The following is a 14,962-nucleotide window of genomic DNA, read 5'->3' as shown; positions in this document are numbered from 1 at the left end:
TAGTTGAGGTACTTGACCTCTGGCAGGAAGAATTGACATTTTATCAAGCTTGAGTTCAAGCCAGTGCTGTTGAAGTCTGCTTAATACTATAACCAGACATTCCAGGTGCTGATCGATAGATGTGGAAAACACAACAATGTATTTCAAGTAATAGGAGCATGGAATGGAGACTTTTATCTCCAGAGATCTTTTCCATAAGTCATTGAAACATACTATGGGCATTGCACAAGCCAAAGGGCATTTGGTAAAATTCAAATAGCACAAAGGGAGTGCAGAATGCAGTCTTTTCCTTGTACTTTTCCGCCATCGGGACCTGGTTACATCTGCTACCTAGGTTGAGTGTGCTGAACCATTTGGCCCTGGCCAGTGCATCGAGGGACTCCTCTATTTGAGGCAAAGGGAATGCGGGGTGAAGTAGGGACAACAGCTAGGTCTGATAACTTCTTGTTCCAACTGTCCCTGGATATATGCCTTCACTAGGTTGTACTACAAGGGGGTAACCAACGGTACCGCTGGTGAGTCGGAGCGTTGGCCATGACAGTTGGGAAAAATCAAGTGACTGCCTGAGGATCAGGGCCACCTGCTCTTTGTCATTGCTTTGAATGCTGAACTGTACCGGGAACCATAGAGGCGGGGTATGGGCTATGTAAAGTATGGATTTTGGCTATAGCCACTTGTCCTGACTGCCGATGTTGACCACAGGTATGCTAACCATGCTGTGGACAACCGAAAGAAAAGCAAAAGGAATAATTAGGCCTGCTGGTAGTTGGTTACCCCCTGGAGACACCGGTTCCAGTAGGGCTGATGAAAGTGTATACCCCAAGGCCACACTTTGCCTGTACCCAACATGCAGTCGAAGTGCTGACATTGAAAGCGCTTGGCCCCAGCCCTTGCCGGCTAAGCGGACATCCAGGGAATGAAGGATCACCTGCCATGCTGCACGAATAGTTCTTGGTAGCAGCTATTGATTATATTAATTCCAAGTAAGTCTGGAATTGGTCTCGTAACACAAAAAATTGGTCTCGTCTCACACTCTACACTATCGACATTAAGGCATGCGAGTATTCCTGCAATTACTCCCCGTCTAATTGCTGTCGCTGGAAGAACTGTTGCTGTAAGGTGATGTATGACTCCGTAGATGTCCATGAGTATAGCAAAACAATTATGTGGGTTATCTCGCTCACTAACTGGGCGAAACTTAAACTCTGTTTTTGCCTCACCATCTGATAAGTCAAACACAAAATATGCTTTCTCTTAACGAGACATAGGTCTTATTCCAAAAGAGCATCGAGCCTCCTCAATCCACTCCCACTAGGGGGTTCTGAGAGGGCTTGCCTGAAAACCTGGGGCACTTACAGTCTCTACGCATGAACAAATAACGCCCTGCCGCTAAGGAAGGGGAGACAGAAGCTGCGTCTTGAGGAGCACCACAGGTGGTGCATCCCCCAGCTCGACACTTGGTGATTGACTAGAGTTTACCTGAGGAGGGGCCGGCCTCTGATTCACCTCCTGCCTAAGCTGTTGGTTATTGGCTTTGAGTCTTTTGTACCAGCTCAGTGGTCCTAGTACACTGTAGCAAAAAGAAAGGAAAAATACAATCTGACCAAAACTAAATCCACTACCGAGTCGCACAGAGGGCTGCCGGGTAGGGATGGATGAGGTGAGACCTAGAGTCCTCGCTGTCTTCAGTTCAGGTCCAATGCGCAACGACCTTGCCGCTGTTCTACCACTGTTTTTCCCAATGCTATACTGTCACCAGATAAAGGGCCTCAAAGCTAGACAAATATAATCAGCCTGTCAATCCTGCTGATTACGCCAAATGTAAGGATAGGGGAGGCACTAGCGCTCCCGTGCCAATCTGGCTAGTGATTAAAGTAAAGACTATACCACTCTGATTTGGCAGGTGAAAGATTATGGTTGTTAAGACAAATTCCCCACACAGAAGTGCTCAACGGAATGAACCTGACAAGAAGCTGAGTTACAAAAGTACAAAAACTGTTTCATTTGGCAGGCAATGGACTCTTTTTGAGGGTCAGGCAGGTAACTGATAAAGAATATGAACAAACAAAGAGGAACATGCTCCAAACTAAAATAAAAAGAAACTTAAAAGAGGGGAAAATGCCACTCCCAGTGTCAGGAACGGGGAGAGTAGGGAAGAGAGGAATGTGCCAATTAATGGGTCGGCTGCAGGAACTCTGATCAAACCACCACCACTAGAGGGAGACCAGAGAGGGAGATAACCAAGGCAAAAGGGATTAAACACATCACAACAATAAAACTAAGGAATTAAGGGTGCACTGATTTACATGACAATCATGATTATATAGCAGAGGGAAACGGTGATTGAACACTATAGTATGCTCGACAGAGACACTTCTTTCAATCAGGTTCTCTGTGCCTAAAGCCGTGCAATGCAGGTGGGTCAATTCAATTTTATTTGTTTAGCGCTTTTCACAGAAGACTGTCACAAATACCGAGTAACATAGAAGGGAATAAAACATATCAGCCATAAGCCAAATACCATATGAGGTAAACAACTCCCTTAGGGGGAGAAAAAACCCTCAAACAGTGGTGGGAAGAAATCTCAGGAGGAACCCAAAAGTCCTTAACAGACAGAATTCTAGAACATGTTATTCAGGATGATCTGAGAGAATCATGTTTGGCTTGTGCTCTGAACTGGTATGATCTACAGTTGAGGCCAAAATTATTAGCCCCCTTGTGAAATCAGACAAAACCTTTGATTTCTCCATGGAAATGACCATTAACAAGTGTTTATAGTTTGTTTGCTTCCAAAATTATCAAAGACAAAATGCCCACTAAGTTTGATTAGAATATTTTATTGATGTGTTGATTTTATGAGTTGAAACAAGAAAAGGCAAAAATGACAGCCAAAATGATTAGCCCCCTGGCCATTAATAGTCAATAGTGTACCCTTTCTGGGCCACAACTGACAACAACCTCTTAGAGTAGTTCTTCACAAGGTTGGCACATGTCTCTTGAGGGATTTTGGCCCATTCTTCCATTGCAAATTGTTCCAGCTGGTCCAAATTGCGTGGTTTCCGAGCATGGACATTCACTTTGAGCACCCACCACAGATTCTCAATAGGATTGAGATCTGGGCTCTGTGCGGGCCACTCCAGGACCTTGGTTTTGGTGTCCTTTAAGAACTGTTGGACCAATTTTGAGGTATGCTTTGGATCATTGTCTTGTTGGAAGACCCAGCGACGACCTAAGCCTAGATTAAGAGCAGATTTCTTCATATTATCCCTCAAAATGTCAATATAATTTTTTCATGATGCCATGCACCCGAACAAGGCTCCCTGTGCCTGAGGCTGCAAAACAGCCCCACAGCATGATGCTCCCACCACGTTTAACTGTGGGAACTGTGTTCTTAGGGTTGAAGGCCTTGCTCTTTCTTCGCCAAACATAAGCAACATCCATTGTCCGTTGTCAGTTGTGCCCAAACAGTTCCAGTTTAGTCTCATCAGACCAAAGGACAGACTTTGAAATCTTTACCTTTCAAATGTTCACGGGCAAACCTCAGTCTGGCTCTGATGTGCCGCTCTTTGAGTAAAGGGGTTCTTCTGGGACGATGGCCCTGAATCCCACCACGATGAAGAGCCCTCACAACTGTGTTCCTAGAAACATTAACTCCAGAAGAGGCCAGGTCAGCAACAATCATCTTGGCAGATATCCGGGGCTTCTTGTTGACATCTCTGACTATTTTCCTCTCCAGAGTTCTTGAAATCAGCTCAGGTGTTGTTGGGAAGCTAATTGACTGCACAGGTATGGTTTGAAGGCTTGGTTGATTGTATGCGTTTTGAAGGCAAAAATGCACATGGGGGCTAATATTTTTGACCACCCCATTTTTTACTATATTTGATATAAAGCAAGCCTAGAAATGTATTTTACATTCCAAAATGTACCAAAAGCTACTAAATAGCACTGGTGAATGTTTGATTATATCAAGTTTTAACAATAATGCATTGGGCCGAATTTTAGGAAAATGTTCATAATTCCTGGGGGGCTAATAATTTTGGCCTCAACTGTATGGGAACACAGCTGTTTGGACAGCCCCGGTGCGCTATACTTTTGGGTAACCTCAACCAAAGTGATGGAAAGGCCAAAGTGTGTTGAAAGAAGGGGGCTGCTCATGATCCAAAACATGCAAGCCCATCTGTGAAGCACGGTGGAGGAAGTGTCATGGCTCGGGCTTGAATGTCTGCTTCTGGAGTGGGCTCAGTAATCTTTATTGATGATGTAACTAATGATGGTAGGAGCAGGATGAATTCAGAAGTCAACAAAAACATTCTATCTGCCATCTTATGGAGAAATGTGTCCAAACTAATTGGGAGGAACTTCATCATCCTGCATGGCCCAAAACACACTGCCAACGCAACAAAGGACTTCATTAGGGATAAAAAGTGGAAGGTTTTAGAGTGGCCAAGTCAATGACCAGACCGTGACCCAATTAAGCATGCATCTCACCTCCTGATCATCACATCACTCCAAATTATGGAAGAAACCAGAAAAAATGGTATGTACTTACAGAGACACATGTTGCTTGATAAAGTCAAGACATTTTGGAAGGATCCAATATATTACTTTCAAGATTTCAATAAAAGGTTTATGTCACGGAGCATGATTATTCTGTCCCTAAAAACATCCCCTTTCGTAATTTATAAACAACATGTTCATACATTTACCCTCATCCATTAAGTTAAGGGATGTTTTACAGCATAAAATTTATTTTGTATTGCCTACGTCTAAATGGAGGACTTCCTTTGGAGAAGTTCCAAGGAATCTCTTGGTGAGAGTGAATATTTCTGAGAAAGACAGTGAAAACATTACATTACATTACATTATTGGCATTTGGCAGACGCTCTTATCCAGAGCGACGTACAACAAAGTGCATACCCATAACCAGGGATAAGTTCGCTGAAAGACCCTAGAGGGAAGTACAATTTCAACTGCTACCTGTACAACAAAGATAAGGACAAGGGCCATTTTATTTATTTTATTTATTTATTTATTTATTTTTTTGAACAAACAAACAAACAGAGCAAAACTATCCAAACACTGCTTACCTAGCCAACTAAAAATACCGATACACAAAGCAAGTCACAGAGACAACAATTAAGGTTCACAGGGAGGTAGGGAGGGATGGGGAGAGGTGCTGCTTGAAGAGGTGTGTCTTCAGCTTGCGCTTGAAGGTGGGGAGAGATTCTATAGTTCTGACCTCAACTGGGAGTTCGTTCCACCACAGTGGAGCCAGAACAGACAGTAGTCGTGAGCGTGAGGTAGAGGTTCTGAGAGGGGGAGGTGCCAAGCGGCCTGTGGAGGCTGAACGAAGACGTCTGGCAGGGGTGTAGGGTCTGATGATTTTTTGCAGATAAGCTGGGGAAGACCCTTTAACTGCTTGGAAGGCTAGCACCAATGTTTTGAATTTGATGCGAGCCATGACAGGCAGCCAGTGGAGGGAAGTAAGCAGGGGGGTGATGTGTGAGTATTTGGGAAGGTTGAAGACCAGACGAGCTGCTGCATTCTGGATGAGTTGGAGGGGTCTGATGGCGGACGCTGGGAGGCCAGCCAAGAGGGAATTGCAGTAGTCCAGGCGGGACAGAACCATCACTTGGACCAGGAGCTGGGTCGAGTAGGGGGTGAGAAAGGGGCGGATTCTCCGTATGTTGTATAGGAAGAACCTGCAAGACCGGGTCACCGCCGCAATGTTCTCGGAAAGGGACAGTCTGCTGTCCATCACCACGCCGAGGTTCCTTGCACTGGGTGACGGCGTGAGTGTGGTATCCCCGAGGGAAATGGAGAGATCCAGATGGGGAGAGGTATTAGCAGGGATGAATATCATTTCAGTTTTACCTGGGTTGAGCTTTAGATGGTGGTTGTCCATCCAGCTCTGGATGTCCCTCAGGCAAGCAGAGATACGGGCTGAAACCTGCGTATCAGACGGCGGGAACGAGACGAAGAGTTGGGTATCGTCCGCGTAGCAGTGGTAGGATAGCCCATGTGCAGTGATCACAGGGCCAAGGGAGCGAGTGTAAAGAGAAAAAAGAAGTGGGCCAAGGACTGAGCCCTGGGGAACTCCTGTGGCGAGGGGCCGAGGTGTCGATACCGAACCAGCCCAGGCAACCTGGAAGGAGCGACCAGAGAGGTAGGACTCAATCCAGTCCAGGGCTGTGCCACAGATGCCCGTTGCTGACAGGGCAGACAGGAGGATGGAGTGATCCACAGTGTCGAAGGCAGCAGAGAGATCTAGAAGAATGAGGACAGAGGAGAGAGAGGCTGCTCGTGCGGCATGGAGTGACTCACTGACGGAGAGGAGCGCTGTCTCTGTCGAGTGGCCCGATCTGAAGCCAGACTGATGGGGGTCTAGCAGGTTGTTGTTAGAAAAGAAGGAAGAAAGTTGAGTAGAAGCGGCTCGTTCTATAGTTTTAGAAAGGAAAGGAAGAAGAGATACCGGGCGGTAGTTCTGGATGATGGAGGGATCCAGGGTAGGCTTTTTTAGCAGCGGAGTGATGTGGGCCCTCTTGGAGGATGCCGGAAAACAGCCGGAAGACAGGGAGGAGTTGACAAGGGAGGTGACAAATGGGAGAATGTCAGGTGTGATAGTCTGGAGAAGAGAAGAGGGGATAGGGTCAAGGGCACAGGTTGTAGGGCGGTGGCAGAGCAGGAGTTGAGAAACATCAGAGTCTGTAAGGGGGGAGAAAGTGGAAAAGGAAGGGATGGGCCTAGAGGGGGGGAAGGGCACAGTGAGGGGGGCGGTGGTTGTAAAGGATCTGCGGATGACTGTGACCTTCTCATCGAAGAAATCAGCAAAGTCATCAGCAGCGAAGGAGGACTGAGGAGGAGGAGGCGGTGAGTTGAGGAGAGAGGAGAAAATGGAGAAAAGTTTCCGGGGGTTAGAAGCGGAGTTCTGAATTTGTGTTTGAATACTTTGTTGACAACACAAAAGAGGGAATTTTCAGTGAGGTGATCACATTTTATATCAGTGGGCATCTATATACATTCTCAAAATATTTTATTATTCAGTATGCATATAAATAAGGAGCCAGCCTGCTTTTAAAAAAATAAATAGCATGTTAAATTATGGAATGTTTGACTTGTTGGTGGGGGTTGGGTATTCAGTATTCAAACTTCAATCAATCATTAATTTTTCTTTTCCGTCATGCTGTCTGCAAAATTATGAACATGACATAATGAAAAACAGGCTACTTATCATTTTGATCACTTTAATTAGTCTTTTTACCCCCACTTTGCCCACCCTAGAACAAAAACTATTATTGGACACGGTTGAAGACTTGAGAGACTTGTACCATTGAGAAACTTGAGACAGAACAAATTTATGTCAGAGCATGTACATACAGTGTACCCAAAGGTTACACTACAAAATCCAAAATAATTACAAAAAGACTTGGTTTTTTTTTTATATAGTTTATCAATGAATACCTCAAATCACGGACCAACCCAGAACTACAAACTTGATGTCAACTCAAAATATAGTAAAAAATTGACAGGCATTCAAATTCCAAATTTTCAAATTTGGAATTTCCCAAATCTGCACCCAGATGTCCTCAAGTGTCCCAAATCTTCTTAGTATTTGTCCAGACACTTGAATGATGAGATTTTTTGATTAAAACAGATTTTTGATACAACATGTAAAGAAACCTTCACATATGTTTTATTCACATATATGAGAGAGTGTGTTTTTATTAAGCTCTCCAAAAAGGATTACTCAACCTAATGCTTTCTAACAAATCTGCATCACATTTAAAATGGAACTTCATTTCAAAATTAGGATAACCAGAGCCCCATGAACACCAATAGCCAGTACGATAACAGGTTTACATCTATAGCAAGTCAAATCCTGTAATGGCACATGTCTGTGTATTCATTCTGCTATGCGAACACAACGATATCCATAAACACTCCGTCGCCAGAATGACACATCATACCTTGTTGGAAAAGGTAGGAAACCTCCTACAAGAAGTGTGTCCACATCGTAATCCATTCACATGGCACGGTGGACCTTGCTTATTGCCCTGCTTTGCAAATAAGAGGTAGATACGAACCTAAACTGATGTTCTTGCAAGCGGAGAGCCTGTTTAACAATCGGGCATCACTGTCTTGCGGTTTTTATTACGTCACAGCAGTGCAATGCATAAAATCATGTAGATACGGGTCAGGAGCTTCAGTTAATGTTCACATCAACTATCAGAATTGGGAAAGAATTTTAAGTGACTTTGACAGTGGATTGATTGTTGGTGACAGTATCTCAGAAACTGCTGATCTCCTGGGATTTTCACACACACTCGTCTCTAGAGTTTGTAAAGAATGGTGCAAAAAAATTAAAATCCAGTGAGCAGCAGTTCTGCAGACAGGAACACCTTGTTAATGAGACGTCAGAAGAGAATAGCAAATAACCACACATGCAGAAGAGCATTTCTGAACACACAATGCATCATGACTAAGTGTAAAAGTCTAAAAAATAAGTCTAATAAATACCTAATAAAGTGCTTGGTGAGTGTAAATATGAATGCAACCCTAATTTGGGAAGTCTACATCTCAACAGCATGGACGGGATTAATTTAAAGATATAATTAGATAGAATGTTTAGTTTTCCGTGATTCCAGCAATGGCCAGATGGACAAAGCCAGCTAAGTAACATAAACCCAAGCTAACCAAGTTAGCTTAATGAAGACAATAGCTCTATATAAAATTTAATAGGTGACGTCGACTCATTGTTGGTTCACGGTGTTCCGAACAGTGCAACGCTCATGAAAAGATCAACGTATCTGAAAAGATACGTTGGTGCCAGAAAGATGCAAAATTATTGACGTATGGAATGTTCAATGCACTGCAATATTTTTTCAGCCAGAGGTCTTAAACCTTAAAAAAATATTTTCCTCCAGGTCCTGATGGGATTTGGAGACAGGGGATGCAAAGTTACACTCTTGTAGAAAAGGGCCATCTAGCGCTTGGAATCGATAGGAACAAGCAAATTAGCTATTAGTTAGCTTGCCGAATTTACAAATATCCACCTGAGACACAACGCGCTCGCAACATGTGCTACTATGTTCGTATTACCTCCGGTGGTGGTATTTGTAAATTCGTCAAGCTAACTATGGCTAATTTGCTTGTTGCTACCAATAGCGAACTGGTATTGTTTTATAACTAGCTTGGATAATAAGCAGTAGTCCACAGAGGTTAATTGATAGCTTGTTTGGAGTGCAATTTGGACAGCTACATGCAAACAATCTGAATAAGGCCCCATGCCATTGGCTGTGGCAATGAGAACCATTTTTCAACCAATGAGCTGGAATTATTGTACCTATGTGCAATGTTTTGGTACAGAGCGACGACCCATCAATTGTATATTTTTAAACCAGAATTTGAGGACTATAAACCCAAGCAGGGGGTGAGTCAACATGTCAGTGACAGAAGCAGAATACCAATTTTAGCCTGATTCATGTAGAAGTCATTAGAATGACTATCATAATTACAGCAATGTTAGGCCTACTTCGTCTATATGTCACTTTGCAATGTGCAGTTAAAATAGCAGGTGCAACGTATTCACTATCATTGTTCCATTCACAAAGCCTAAGGTTAAAAGAAAGGACAATGTATAAATATATAATATATAATATATAAATGTATAAGTATAAAATAAAAGATTATCCCGGATTATTTATTACAAAACCAGAAATATTCCTTGATTTTTAAATAATAAATAAACTCTTGATGAGCCTTACTCATAGGTAACTATGGTTAACTTTTGAAATGTGTTCCAAAATCATATTTTTTCAGCAATATCTTGTTTCGCATGATATCACCTTTCCAGTAACACCAAACATGATTACAGTGGTTTTGTGTTTCATTTGGCGTTTTGACGGCTGGGAAAAATAATTCAGAAGTTCTGACAGTAGGGGCAGCTGCGTTGCATTTTGGCCTGTAACTGGCCGATGTAGGGACAAGATTGCCCATAATCCCTCTGGGGTCAGCCAGTGACACCATCAAGATCAAATTTCCTTTCGATTTGGATGATTCACTTTCAGATTTTACCACACAGATGCATATTGACAGAAACTTCTTGACTTCGCAATGCACCTACTGACACATAACATTAATAGTTTTAATCTTTAAGTGATTTCTTAATCTTTACTCATTAATATGCGAGTTTCGCTCTGCGTGAATTCCGGCCCATCTCATTCACATTGAAACAAGGTGATAATTATTCTCTGGCAGGGGAGGGGCAATGCCATGTGCGAGAATGGCAACTGTAAAGCACAAATCAATGACATACAGAAACATAGGCTATTTACTTTTGAGGTAAACATTTTTTATCACAGAACTTCTCCAGCTTTGTTTCAATATTCAGCAATATGCGCATTTGTAAATCCCCATACTCCAACCATTGCATCTCAAAATAATACATACGTGATGTGTAGTGGTGTAACCAGGATTCTAAAACTGAGTATCCTCACACAATCAATATTAGCATACTGTATCTACTTTCGAGGAAAAAGCAGAAACAACTTTGCTAAACAGACCAACTCCAAGAGCAAGTGTATTTCTTATGGACATATTGGTAAATACGTGTGGTGTATTGCAACGTCTCTCTGTGTTTGTCTGAATATCCAGTAATGCACATTTCTAAGTTACTACTCTATTTGAAATGTATAAACCATTCTAACCATTACATCTCACAATAATACCTCTGCATTTTTGCAAGACGTGCATGCTCAGCAGGATGGACATTGGGGAAAATAAACAGAACACTCTCTGGCAGTGCAACGAGTGTGATGCCCCCTTGTGCTTGCAGCTAAACAGGAACTGTTTTGAAAAATGGTACGCAAAACCTTTAGGTGTTTGTGAATGTATGTAGTTTGTATGGTGATTTCAATAAATTACTGAATCAAAAAATGGATTTTTTCCGTCTTCTAAATGGCTCACTGAGTATTGCTTTGTGGAAAGGCTTTGTCTTAGAGGTAGAAATCTTTGGTGCCGTTGACCGTAATCGAATGCTTACGTTTTTATTGTTTTACTGACCAAGTAGCCAGCTGTTGAAAGGCAAGTTGTACGGGTTATTACTATTGGCTTATGCTAGCTACATCATACTAACCTCATATGGGGACCAGTAAAGGCCAACAGCACACTAGCACTTACTTCTTGTAAGTTTTACTGTGAAATAAAATAGTAGATAATACTGTTCTCACAGAAATCGTAGTTTGAGTGCACACACAGTGGTCTACATTCGAAAGCTCCATTTTGCCCTTCCCACATGGTGTATAATATATTGCTTGTAACGTTACATCTCGGTCCAGCTTTAGAAGCAAACATGAACAGCTAACGTCAGCTAGCTCACTTGTATTTGTTTACTGTGTCACACCCCCCCCTGCTCTATTTTAATGTTTCCCTTTGCCTTCCAACAGCGTGATTGGTGGGCGTGGTCCTGCCGCAAGCGGCACCTGGAGCTTGTTTAATACCGGGTTAAAGGAGCTCCTGTGTTGTTGCTTTGGGGGCAGTAAATCTCACACCTGTCGTAGGACAGACATCTTGGTTGGTTTTTGGACCCTCAGCATTGCTACACCGACTACATACAACACTGCTGTCATACTAATCTTTCAAACCCCATTGTAAATTACATTGTAAAAATTGGTAAAAAAGCCTTTTGTCGCGTGTCTCATTTTCCTGTTCATGACTAAAACGAGCACGTCTTAACAGGAAATAAATCCCCTTTGGTTATTTAGTTGGCTGTTAGCCTATTTTTGCTTTCCGACCGTAAATGTCGGATGTTTGACTTCCTTCATCCAGGAATGTGATTCAGTACATCGGAAGTAGTGTCGTTTGGTTGGCAATTACGTTATGTAAGTGGTAAGTTTTGGGGTTGCTCTGGTTGCTTTGTCTTCATCACACTATGCTTGTCGAAGTGCTGCGTATAACAGGAAAATATTATTGTCCAATTGTCACAATGGCTGGTGATCTTGATGTAATTAAAACAGGTGGCTTGGCGATTAGCCATTTGTAATGATGTTCCATTTGAGGCTATAGATTTAACATTTGATGTTACACACATTCCATCCTGTGACAAAAGCGTAAAATTGTGTTAAAAGACCGTGAGATGGGGTTAAAACAAACCACATTATAAAGGGAATTGGCCTTGAAAGAAAAGGCTTTAGAAAGGGAATTGGCCTTAAAGGAAAAAATTGCAGCTGAAAATTTGGCAATGGAACAGGATACATTTCTAGACCAATCACGTGTAACTTTGTTGTCACGGCCAGACTTAGATATTGCAATGATCGGTTCCATGTTAATGGAGGATGGTTCCATGTCATGTGGCCTGTCTATGCACATGCACGCACATGCAACCTGTGCTTACTCCCCAAATTTAGTGAGAAGGAACCTGATACTGTCTTTGTGCCGTTTGAACGGTTGGCTACATCTCATAGGTGGCTGGAGGATGACCAGGTAATAATGCTGCAGTCCGACTGGCAAGGCCCAAGAGGCTTACTCTGCTCATTCCCCAGAACAGACGCAGTCATATTCTGCAGTAAAAGCTGCTGTCCTCAAAGCCTATGAGCTCATTCCAGAAGCTTACCATCAAAGGTTTCGCAATCGGAGATGGGATGAGACAGTCGCATGTTGATTTTGCATGAGAATTATTACTCACGTTGGCGTACTGCAATGGGTGCTGACACGTTAGAAAGACTGTGTGATTTGATAGCACTGGAACAGTTTAAAAGTTCAGTTCCTGATTCTGTTGCAGTTTGTTACCAAATGACAAGTGCATACGGCGTCTGAAGCCGCCGTGTTGGCGGATTCATTATGTTGATTCACTGGGGTTGGTTTGCCAATAGCCGTTCTCGGAATAATGCATTTTGAAATGATTCTCCTTGTGCTCGCTCCTTTAAGCACTTTGCTGGGGGTAGGGGTGGTCCAGAAAAAAGGTGTTGTTGGCAGAAATGGGAAAGGTTTGTCATCACTGAGGGCACTGGAAAGGTGATTGTCCTGATGATTATTAGACTAAGCAGGAGACACAGAGCTGTGTGGATCTTATTGCGGCTACACCGGGGATCGAACCGCTGACCTTGCAGGACCCAGTCATGTACCTTAACCACTACGCTACAGGCTGCCACACTGCATACTGGTAATCCTGTTAAACCAGTGGGTTTGGCAGCAGCAACATACTGCCCTAACCGTAATCTGTCTGAACCAAAACTTTCAGTTGAGACTAAACTGCAAGAGAAGGTTGCAGACTCTGACTATGCACTGTATACTTCTGGTGATTTGATATCTTTGGTAGGCCAGAGAGTGAAATGACCCATTAAAATATTGCGTGACATGGGAGCTTCAGTCTCTAATATCCGCAGAGGTTTTACCCGTCTCTGCTGATTCCTTCACTGGGAGCAGAATGCTTATCCGCAGTGTTATGGGTCATATAACTGTGCCTTTGCAAGTAGTCAGCCTTGAGTCTGAGTGGGTGCAAGGTAATGTGGTGCTTGGTGCCTGAGTTACCTGTTGATGGTGTCATATTACTACTGAAAATTATTTGGCTGGATCACCAAAGTTGGGTGGCTCACCACCTCCAGTGGTAACTTCAGAACCCCTCACATTTAGAAAGCCTGATGAAATGGGGTTAATGTTCCCCCCATTTTTAAAGGTGTTTGCTTCATGCGCTGTCACTCGGTCCATGACTTGTGGAAAAGCCATTACTGAACGCACCACAAACAGGGATTTTCTGATCTTGGGGACACATTTTTCACAGATCTTGGGTCTGGTGTACCCGCTGTAGTACCTGTGCCTGAGCCAATTGAGTCTGTCAGTCTGGCTGTCACTCCTCCTATGCTCTCTTTGTTGAAAGTATCATGGGAGGAAGTTATTGAGGAACAGTTGAAGGATGGTAGTCTTAACTGTTTGTTTGATCAAGTGGTCCATGATGGTAAACTCTCAGGGTTGTCACCCTGTTATTTCCTTCAAGACAATTTGCTATGTCTAAAATTTGTGTTTCAAAAGACACATTTGTTGGCAGTGACATCGTGCAGGTTGTTGACCCAACAAAATTTAGAAATGAGGTACTGCATGTTGCCCATAGTACTGTGGGTCATACTGGTGTGAAAAAGACATACAAGCGTGTTTTGTGGATTTTTTTTCTGGCCCAAATTGATGCATGATGTTGCCCAGTATTTAAAAGCATCTCATGCATCTGTCAGCTCACGGGCAAACCAAACCAAATAACACCGGTTGCTCCCTTGTATCCCATTCCACCAGTAGCCACTCCTTTTGAGCATCTGATTGTGGACTGTGTAGGTCCACTTCCTCCGTCAAAAGCTGGACGTAGTTATTTGCTGTTATGCGTCAGTCCACATGTTATCCAGAGGCATATCCGCTGCATTCTGTCACTACAAAGTCCATAATGAAGGTTTTGACCACATTTATGTCCACCTTTGGTATTCCAAAGGTTATTCAATTGGACCAATTTTACCTCTAAGCAGTTCACTAAGGCTCTTAAACAGCTGAAAACACAACATAATGTCTCGAGTGCACGCCATCCACCAAGTCGAGGCTTTTTAGAGCGTTTTCATCAAACGCTGAAGTCACTTTTGCATTTATATTGCACAGACCTCTGTTGTGACTGGGAAGAAGGCCTCCCTTGGCTATTGTTGGCCATTAGAGAGATCGCCAAGAAAGCATGGGATTCAGTCCAAATGAGTTGCGTTTGGTCATGCTGTCTGTGGTCTGGTGGCAGTAATTGCTGATGAGTGGTGGACCAAAGAGCCTCCTGAGAATGTTTAGGCCTATTTTAGTGGTTTTCAGCTACGTATTAAGCTCAGGCTGCAGCCTAGAAAGCATAGGGTAACGCCCAGTCAAAAATTAAACATCTGTTTGACCGGGATGCAAAAGGCTGAAGTTTTACATCTGGATAAAACCTGGTAATTTATCAGGTCCTGGC

This window comes from Conger conger, chromosome 7, assembly GCF_963514075.1.
Source record: "Conger conger chromosome 7, fConCon1.1, whole genome shotgun sequence".
Classification (NCBI taxonomy): Eukaryota; Metazoa; Chordata; class Actinopteri; order Anguilliformes; family Congridae; genus Conger; species Conger conger.
This window is presented reverse-complemented; position numbering follows the sequence as displayed.